Consider the following 8,367-nt stretch of genomic DNA (forward strand, 5'->3'; position numbering starts at 1 on the left):
ATATCCACAAAGGGGTTTCAACAAAGATATGAAGGATACGGAAATAACGAGCAGTATTCAATATCAAAGTCAGTAAAACAATACAAAGTAGGATCAGAGCAAAAACGGAACTCTGAAACATCAGAGGTGGGATCAGGAGTCATGGAGGAATGAGCATCCCCTGCGGCCCGGTCACACCCGCCGTTTGCTCCATGACACCTGATCCCACCTCTGATGTTTGGAGGTCTGTGTTTGCTCGGCTTCTGTTTTGTATTGATTTATTGACTTTTAATCTTGAATACTGCTGTTTTTCTCCATATGTTTCATTGAAATTGAAATGATTTTGGAATAAGAAAACATAAGTTAAAACGGCGTTTTTAATCCAAAAAATAGGATCAAAACAAGATAGCAAACGACGACACCCATGGGGTTGGTATCTGGGTTTTTCTTTATTCATAAAATTATCAATTTCATTTATTTTTCGATGATTTTCATTAGGCTTCATAGAATGTAGTTTAGTGAAACCTGTCTTATCTAACATGTACTGGGATACGAATTTTGTGTTGGAATAGACAGAGGCTTGGATTGCAAAGTGTATAAAACATGAAAAATTGTAAAATGGGAAAGACATTTAACGTCAGGATTCAAAGTGTGATGGATTGGACAGGTGTTGGATTATACAGTAGTCACTATAAATTGCTTCTTACGTCGTTTAAGGTTTTAATTCACCCAAGGCGTTTTTGATTCTTTCGTCGATAATGTTCAGGTCTGTTCAACTAACAATTGTCCGTAGACTCTTACTTATTTATAATTTCAATACACGTGAACAAACACTACGTGAATTATATAAAGAATATAACCGTTTACTAGTATTATATAAAAAAAACATTAAGGAGACAATTACAAGGCAATATTATATTGTCTAATGATTTTTTTTGAGTTCTTTATCCATTTTTAATACATTATTTTACTTCCTGTTTCAAATTCCTTTTCACTCGCTTATTTTTATTTTTGCAATGTTTAACTATAAATATTTCAGAATATAATTTACAACATTGATATTTTCTATTCCTTATCTGCCTTTCGTGCAATACTGTAGAAGCACAAATTTTCGTGGGTATAAAATTTCGTTGTTTTGTCATGAAAAAAAAAATTCGTGTGCATTTAATTTCGTTGTTTTAAACTTACCCTACTCAATATATAGTCAGATAGAATTTCGTGTGGGATTTAATTTCGTTGAATTTTGTTAACAACGAAATAAACGAAATTTAATCCCCCACGAATATTTGTGCTTTTACAGTATACATCTGGATTTAAAACATTGAGCCAGGATTTATTTCTCCTCGTCTTTTTCCCGTTATAAACGTCCCTTACATATTTACATAAATCACACTGAGCATCAAACACAGTTTTTCGAAAAGATTGTGGAATGAATTTGTCCTTCTCCATTAAGTAGCTTATGTATTCCGTTTCATTAGAACCTATTCTGATCAATTCTTTGGCTAAAAGTCTGACAGTAGGAAAATCCTGACTGTTAATATAGGTTCCTTTAGGAAGATATTGACCGGCGTCCTTTGGTCCGTTAATAACAGGTATTACGTGAGCACGGTTTAAAAAAGTGAAAACAGTTTTTCTGTTGTATAACCTTTGCAGAGTGAATTCTCAAAATAAAAAAAGAATATGTATTCTCTTTCGAATATGTCCTGGCACCCCTTCAAATTATCATATTGCTTGCCACATTTTTTATTTCCACATCTGCCAAATGTATCCACTTTTAAGTATTTACTTAGCTCTTCAACTAATTTTTCTCTTCTTGAAGGAGTTGGACAATGGCTTGAAACCCACACGGCGTCTTTAATTTTCCTGCTGAGTATTCCAGTGTAGTTTGTGATGACGGGTTCTTGTATTTGTTGCAGCTTACCGTAGAATGGCACATAAATATCCGATTCCTCCATATACGACATGGATAAATCAAAATGTTTCATCCATTCTTTGTTTGGTCGTTCAGTGTGATACGGACTTTCTGCCGTGTTGAACACCCAGATTTGTCCTTTTTCTTTCTTAATTACTTTTTTAGGAATACGTCTGTGACTGAATAACACGATATCAGCATTGAAAACATTTGTTTCTAAAACACATTCCGGTATGGAGCATTGTGTACTATCGTAATACCGCAGCTGATCTACATAGTATTCCTCAGCTTGAAACCAATGTGTGCGATACAACCTTGGAAGTGAGTCACTGAATACTTTATTTGTCATATTTGTATTGTTGATTGTCGAGTCATGTGTATCTAATGTAGTGAAGAAGGTAAGTAAAGGACGTTCTGTACTTGGAATCAGAAACAGGATCATAACAAAAGATAGTATTGTTATAAAACACAGTGATGTAAAAACACGATTCCTTTCGAGCACCTCTGAGCGCACTGAAATAATTAAAAAAAACCAATTAAAACCAAAAACGATAAAGGAAAGTTAAAAAAGCAAATAATTTCTGATCAAAGAGATATTATTATACCTAATTATAATATTCTATACAGAAAGTTATTTTTATTCCATGTCAAAGGTCTTAATTATATATAAGTGTATGATAATGTTTCCTTACATGTATATGTTGTTTTCTTGCATAGATAAACCAGCAACATTTTTTAATTTTATACACATGTACAAAGATAAATCAGTTTAGGGGAAAAAAACGTTTGATGTATTTCAACGATTACTTGCATTAGAAGCTAAAATGAGCGTTCATCGAAAAAAGAAGGCGTAGAATGTTTCTTCCTTTTAATATACTGTGAAATCACTAAATTTCGTGGGGATTAAATTTTCATTGTTTTTGAGGCAAGGAGAGACCCACGAATTTATGACCACTACGAAAGGTAAAATTTAATATATACATAATATACTGCTTAAACATTTTCCATTAACGAAATCAAGTCCCCACAAACCAAGATTTTTTTCTCAAACTTAGAAACTTTCACCCTACAAAAATATGTCATTTTACAGTAAAATGAAAAAAATTAAACATTCATATATATGTATTGTGAACATTGAACGAGTGTCTGCATGGTGTATGGCGAACATTAAAACTTATTGAGCATATGAAACAATTACCGCACTTACCTTTTCAACCCGAAATTCCTTTAGAGTTATGTAAACAAAACAGTTGATACCACTGCTTTTGATTTCAAACATATTAAGAAGTCTTGAAATAGTAAAATTATTCCTAACACCGATCATTGTTTTTTTTTTTTCACTTTAAATAGATACCTCTTAAACTGAACTGCTAAGTATGAATGTAAACATTCAAATGGTGAAGCGAGGTGAACTTTTAAGACCAAACACCTTTTAGGTCACTGTGAGTCACAACATAGCAACACAGCGGCCCGTTTGTGTAATAAATGCAGTTTTACTCGGAATTTATTTGTCTCAAATGTAAATATAAGTAATAAACGACAATGTTAAAATAATTACTTGAAAATTAACTTAGTCAGTACGTTATCAGTCTACTGAGAATCCCTTCGGGCGTCACAGGATTTTATCACGTGACCAACTAAGTTCAATTCCGGAAGAACTTTAAACATCGTTGGTTATTTCTTAATTATTATGCCTAAACTTGTATCATATCAGTAAGCTTGCACAGAAATAGACTTTCTGCTGACACAATATCTTAGATTTATCAATGTATAGAACAACCCTTTAAAAGACTTTATCTGACCATTTCGTAATCATACACATGTATTGTCTAGGAAACAACTTTAATCCTATATATCTCAACATACACATGTACTGTCTTATAGAAACAACCTTGGTCTTAAATCTTTCAAACTTAAATCACTAGCAGCATCTTAACCGTGACAGCTTGGACTTTTTTTCTTGTACATCTATCTATATAAAGAACTTTGTTCGGTAATAATCAATATTTGCCCCCCCCCCCCAATCAAACTTTGATGGAGATATATTTAATTAAGTTCTTAAACAGGGGAGTATATGCTGACTTCAAAGCACTGAATATTTCCATAAGTAATGACGCCATATGTACGTAATGACGTCACAAACATAACGTAAATTTCAGTTTTTTTATGAATTTTACTGAAAAATGTACATATTTCGTCGGTATTTTGAGTAAAAGTCACCAAGCGCATGTGTGTTCAGGATCAATATTTTGATATAATGTGTAGAATGATAATATCAATGAAATATGTCAATATTAGTCCTGAACAAACTTGCGCTCTATAAATTTCAAAGCTAAAATTGTTGTAGTCTAGTCATTCTACTGAAAAATGAGAACTAATTGCAACAGTTTATATTTTAATGCAGATTTGTAGATAAGCTATTAGTAACTCACATATAAAAAGTTTAGAAAAATTCACTCATGGGAAAGTTGGGAAATCGAAAGATTAAAATTAGGGATCAATATGAATTTAGAATTACCCATTTGCACACCATACTTTTTCTACATGAGCTTTCTATGACAGACAGCCTGTAAACAATATAGCCAATTAGCATTAAAAGTTGTTGTTTTAACCTGTAGTTTGTTATGCAATCAAAACTAAATCAAAAAAATTATATATTTTGATTTTCAAAGAAGTGAAGTTTTGACTTCCACACCGGCCAAATATATTATCTACACATGTGTAACAGCTGTATAATGGTTGCAATTACCATTGATGTAAACAAAAAAGTATGGAACGGTCTTTGTATTCACAATATACATGTATGTGAAATTCCTAAATGTGAATGTGTTTACTTTCATTTTATTTGTCAGCACCTAATGGATATTTATACCCAAGTAGTTTGGAATTTATACACAAGAAACAAAAAAAGTATGGATCACAGTTTGTATACAAAATAAGTCAAAACAGCCTTTTCTAAAGAATTCTGCAAGGAAGCTTATCAGACAAGTACATGTACAATGTATATCAGAGTTGTTACAATTGCATCATCACAGAATATATTTTGGTTAAATATCTAGAAAATTTATAGAAATTTATCATTTTGAAATAAAGAGTACAGAATTTATGGAATCACATGAACAGGATTTGATTTGAAGGTCTCAAGGTTTAAAAAAAATCAAATATTTAATTCAATTCAGGCAACTCCGGAACTTAAATTTGAACTGTGTGATTCAAACAGTTTTTTGCTCTCCAGATTTACTGCTTATTGCTTTTGTAAAGAGTAGCAAACCTTATATAAATAGTCAATTGCTATTGACCTTTTTCTCTATAAAGACTGCACTTTGCATCTATACATGTACAAAAGCTGCATTATGTTTATAGTAATGGAAATAATTCAAATGGCATCGTTTAGATAGAATTAAATGCTTAAATGCTCTTTTTTAAGATTCTCAATATAATTTTTTAACAAAATATTTTAAACCCATTTTTGAAAACTTAACTTCTCCTTGTAGATCATATGGTCATTTTTGCAATAGTAAAATGCCTGATGCGGCACTTATTGAAGCTCCATTTTACATTTTTATGGGGACTGGTGATAACAGCGTTTCCATGAGCATGCTTTAGAATGTGAACAATTTGGAACACTTTCAAAGTCACTTCTTAATAAGAGCAACATTGAAAAAAGAAAAGTAGATGGGCGTGAATCTTTCTACTATAATTGTATATTGTTTAACGTCCCTCTCGAGAATTTTTCATGCATATGGAGACGCCATCCCATGCCAGTGGAGAGCTGCACATTTTGTTCTATACTCAGCACTTAGAGCCATTAAGCATTGAGGGATCTTTTTCGCGCCAGTGCCTACTGCGACACGGGACCTCAGTTTATACGGTCTTGTCCGACCGGTCTCCACATCCCACAGTGGGATTCGAACCCGCGACGTAAGGATCGACTCCTTACTTTGCAACTCTAGAGCAGATGCTCTAACCACTGCACAATGCGGGTGATTTCCTAGATTAAAGCCAAAGTCTTATAATTTCTATTACTGTTAGGAAAAAAATATTTGGGGAAAATATAACAATGATACTTTTACATATGAATTTGAACAAGTAAAAATTGACTACCAGTATCTACCAAGAGTTTAACATTTTATTCTTCCTTGAAACAAATACTTGGCTTGCTCTCTTTTACTTCATTCCATTTGTGTAAGTGGTTTAATTTGACCTTAGATTTTTTTTATTAATAAGAATAAAATAATCTACTGTGTGCTTTCAATTGCCCCCACCCTCTTCAAGTAACATTAAATAGCAACGGTTTGAAATACATTAAGATTTAAGAAGGGTAACAATATAATAATTATTAACTGCGCAGAACCTTTGCATGCACATTTCACGATATTTTGTACTCGATGCAATTTAATAACTGTTGATTCGGCTACATCTTGGTCAACAATGATCATTTTCAAGGGATAACAATTTCAGATTTTATCCTAAAACGTATCTTATCTTCATATTATTGAATGTAGTTGAGGGTGTAAGTACACTGAAAAAATCTTGAAATATTTTTTGGAATATCACCATCCATGAAGCAACATTGACAGCATGTTGATATGTTCTTAACACACCGGAGGGCGTGGTTTCCTTATATGGAGGGTAAAAAGAAATACATTGATCCACTTGATATAAGTAAGATAGCACTTTTATTAAACTCATGAAAAGAAATACCCTGTAGGGTACCCGGGTATAGGGTGGGTTCAAGTTCTGATCAAGCAAGAACCATCATACTCATTATAGTGTACAAGCATTTTATGATACTGATGTAAACAGAGTATTTTTTTTTTATTTCTGAGCATTTTATACAAGTTACCAACCAATCATATTGCAGGGACTCAAAACTGGTGTCACGTGCTGAAATAAAATTTTCTGAAGGGAAGAAAACACAACTACAATGTAATCTATGGGGAACAGCTTTGCTGTGCGTAAAAAAAAAATTCAGATTTCAGAATATTTTTTTACAAAAAAAAAAAAAAATAACAACCTACCTAATCCAGAATAAAAACATATAAATCTATTTCGGGGAGGAATGGAGTTCTATGAGATCTTCACACATGTCAATTTTCTTCATATACGGGGAAAACCTTGCAGATACATGAGGGATTCAGTTTTTTTTTTTTTTTTTTGGGGGGGGGGTCATTTTCTGCTACCTTTTCATATAAAAATTCTTATTGGGGGATGTCCCCTGACCCCTCTAAATCTGCTCCTAATTATTTTCGGATATTACCTTTCATATGAATTAAAACATTTTTATCGTTTCTTAACTTTTGGTGATTGAGTATATTTGTGCTATACTTAGCATTGCTAAATACCGAAATTTTTCATGTAAAATTAATTTATAATGTATCCATGGTTACCAACTTTTTATATAAATCTTCTAAATAATTTATTTGAAGATTTATGGCAAAAGAATGCATTTTGAGTATGTGTGTAAACTAATGTAGTGACTGTATTCGTGTTTTTAAAGGTTCATTGTTCAAAAGTAGGTGATATTCTCAATTTATACTGTTTCCATGGCAACCAACACATATAGTAACCAATGTTTAATATTTGTCCAATTCAGTATATTCAGTTAAGTTTTATTCTCTACTTACTTGTTTTTTTTTAAACCAGTATAGAAGTCTCTACTTTACATTGTTCGTTTAACACTTAATCAGAGTGAACACAATACGTCCCAATAAGGACCCCAATTTTTCATTTTTCCCATGTATAAATTTTTCTAAACTTTTTGTTATATATTCAGATCATATCATAGATTGATTAAAACTAAATTTTGAAACTGTTGCAATTAGTTCACATTTTGATGGAAAATTTGATAATTTGACTAGACTATTGAAATTTTGTCTATTTTGTCCTCTTTCTGAAAAAGGATATAAAATCGGACTAGTTTGTGACGTCAACAAAAATTGTGAATACACTGCTTTGACACTATAATATTTTCTGTTAATTTATATTTCTCATACAATTTATTGAATTCAGCACATTTCAGGAAGTTTTCAAAATTTGAATTTTGTGGGGGCAAATATATGCAATATACCGCATATAGTTCTTTGTTTTGGAAAATATGAACATGAAAAAAAACTTTACTTTACCATGTAGGAAAATATCTGTTGAAACATATTACGCCTACCTTCTCGGACAATATCTGTTTATCCTCATCTGCTTATCTTTAGTACAAAATATGCATGTAGTACTAATACACAACTACATAAAAATTGACTTCATTCAGTCTCTAATGCAAATCACATTCTTATTAGTCAGTGCATGCTATATAATATCTAAGAACCGTGGGGATCCGGGTTAGAATAGGTCCTTAGTACCCTCTTGCTTGTCGTAAAAGGCGACTAAATAGGGCGGTCCTTCTGATGAGACCGTATAAACCGAGGCCCCGTGTCACAGCAGGTGTGGCACGATAAAGAACCCTCCCTGCTCAAAGGCCATAA

General features: G+C 32.3%; 1 pseudogene; it reads right to left on the minus strand.

Annotated features, from left to right (window-relative positions):
- Positions 1 to 1,277: 1,277 nt before the first annotated feature.
- Positions 1,278 to 8,170, minus strand: LOC134267417 (alpha-(1,3)-fucosyltransferase C-like; annotated as a pseudogene).
- Between the last annotated feature and the right edge of the window lie 197 nt (positions 8,171 to 8,367).

Source organism: Saccostrea cucullata, unplaced genomic scaffold (assembly GCF_032062105.1).
Source record: "Saccostrea cucullata isolate Sc308-1 unplaced genomic scaffold, CSIRO_AGI_Scuc_v1 ctg9617, whole genome shotgun sequence".
Classification (NCBI taxonomy): Eukaryota; Metazoa; Mollusca; class Bivalvia; order Ostreida; family Ostreidae; genus Saccostrea; species Saccostrea cuccullata.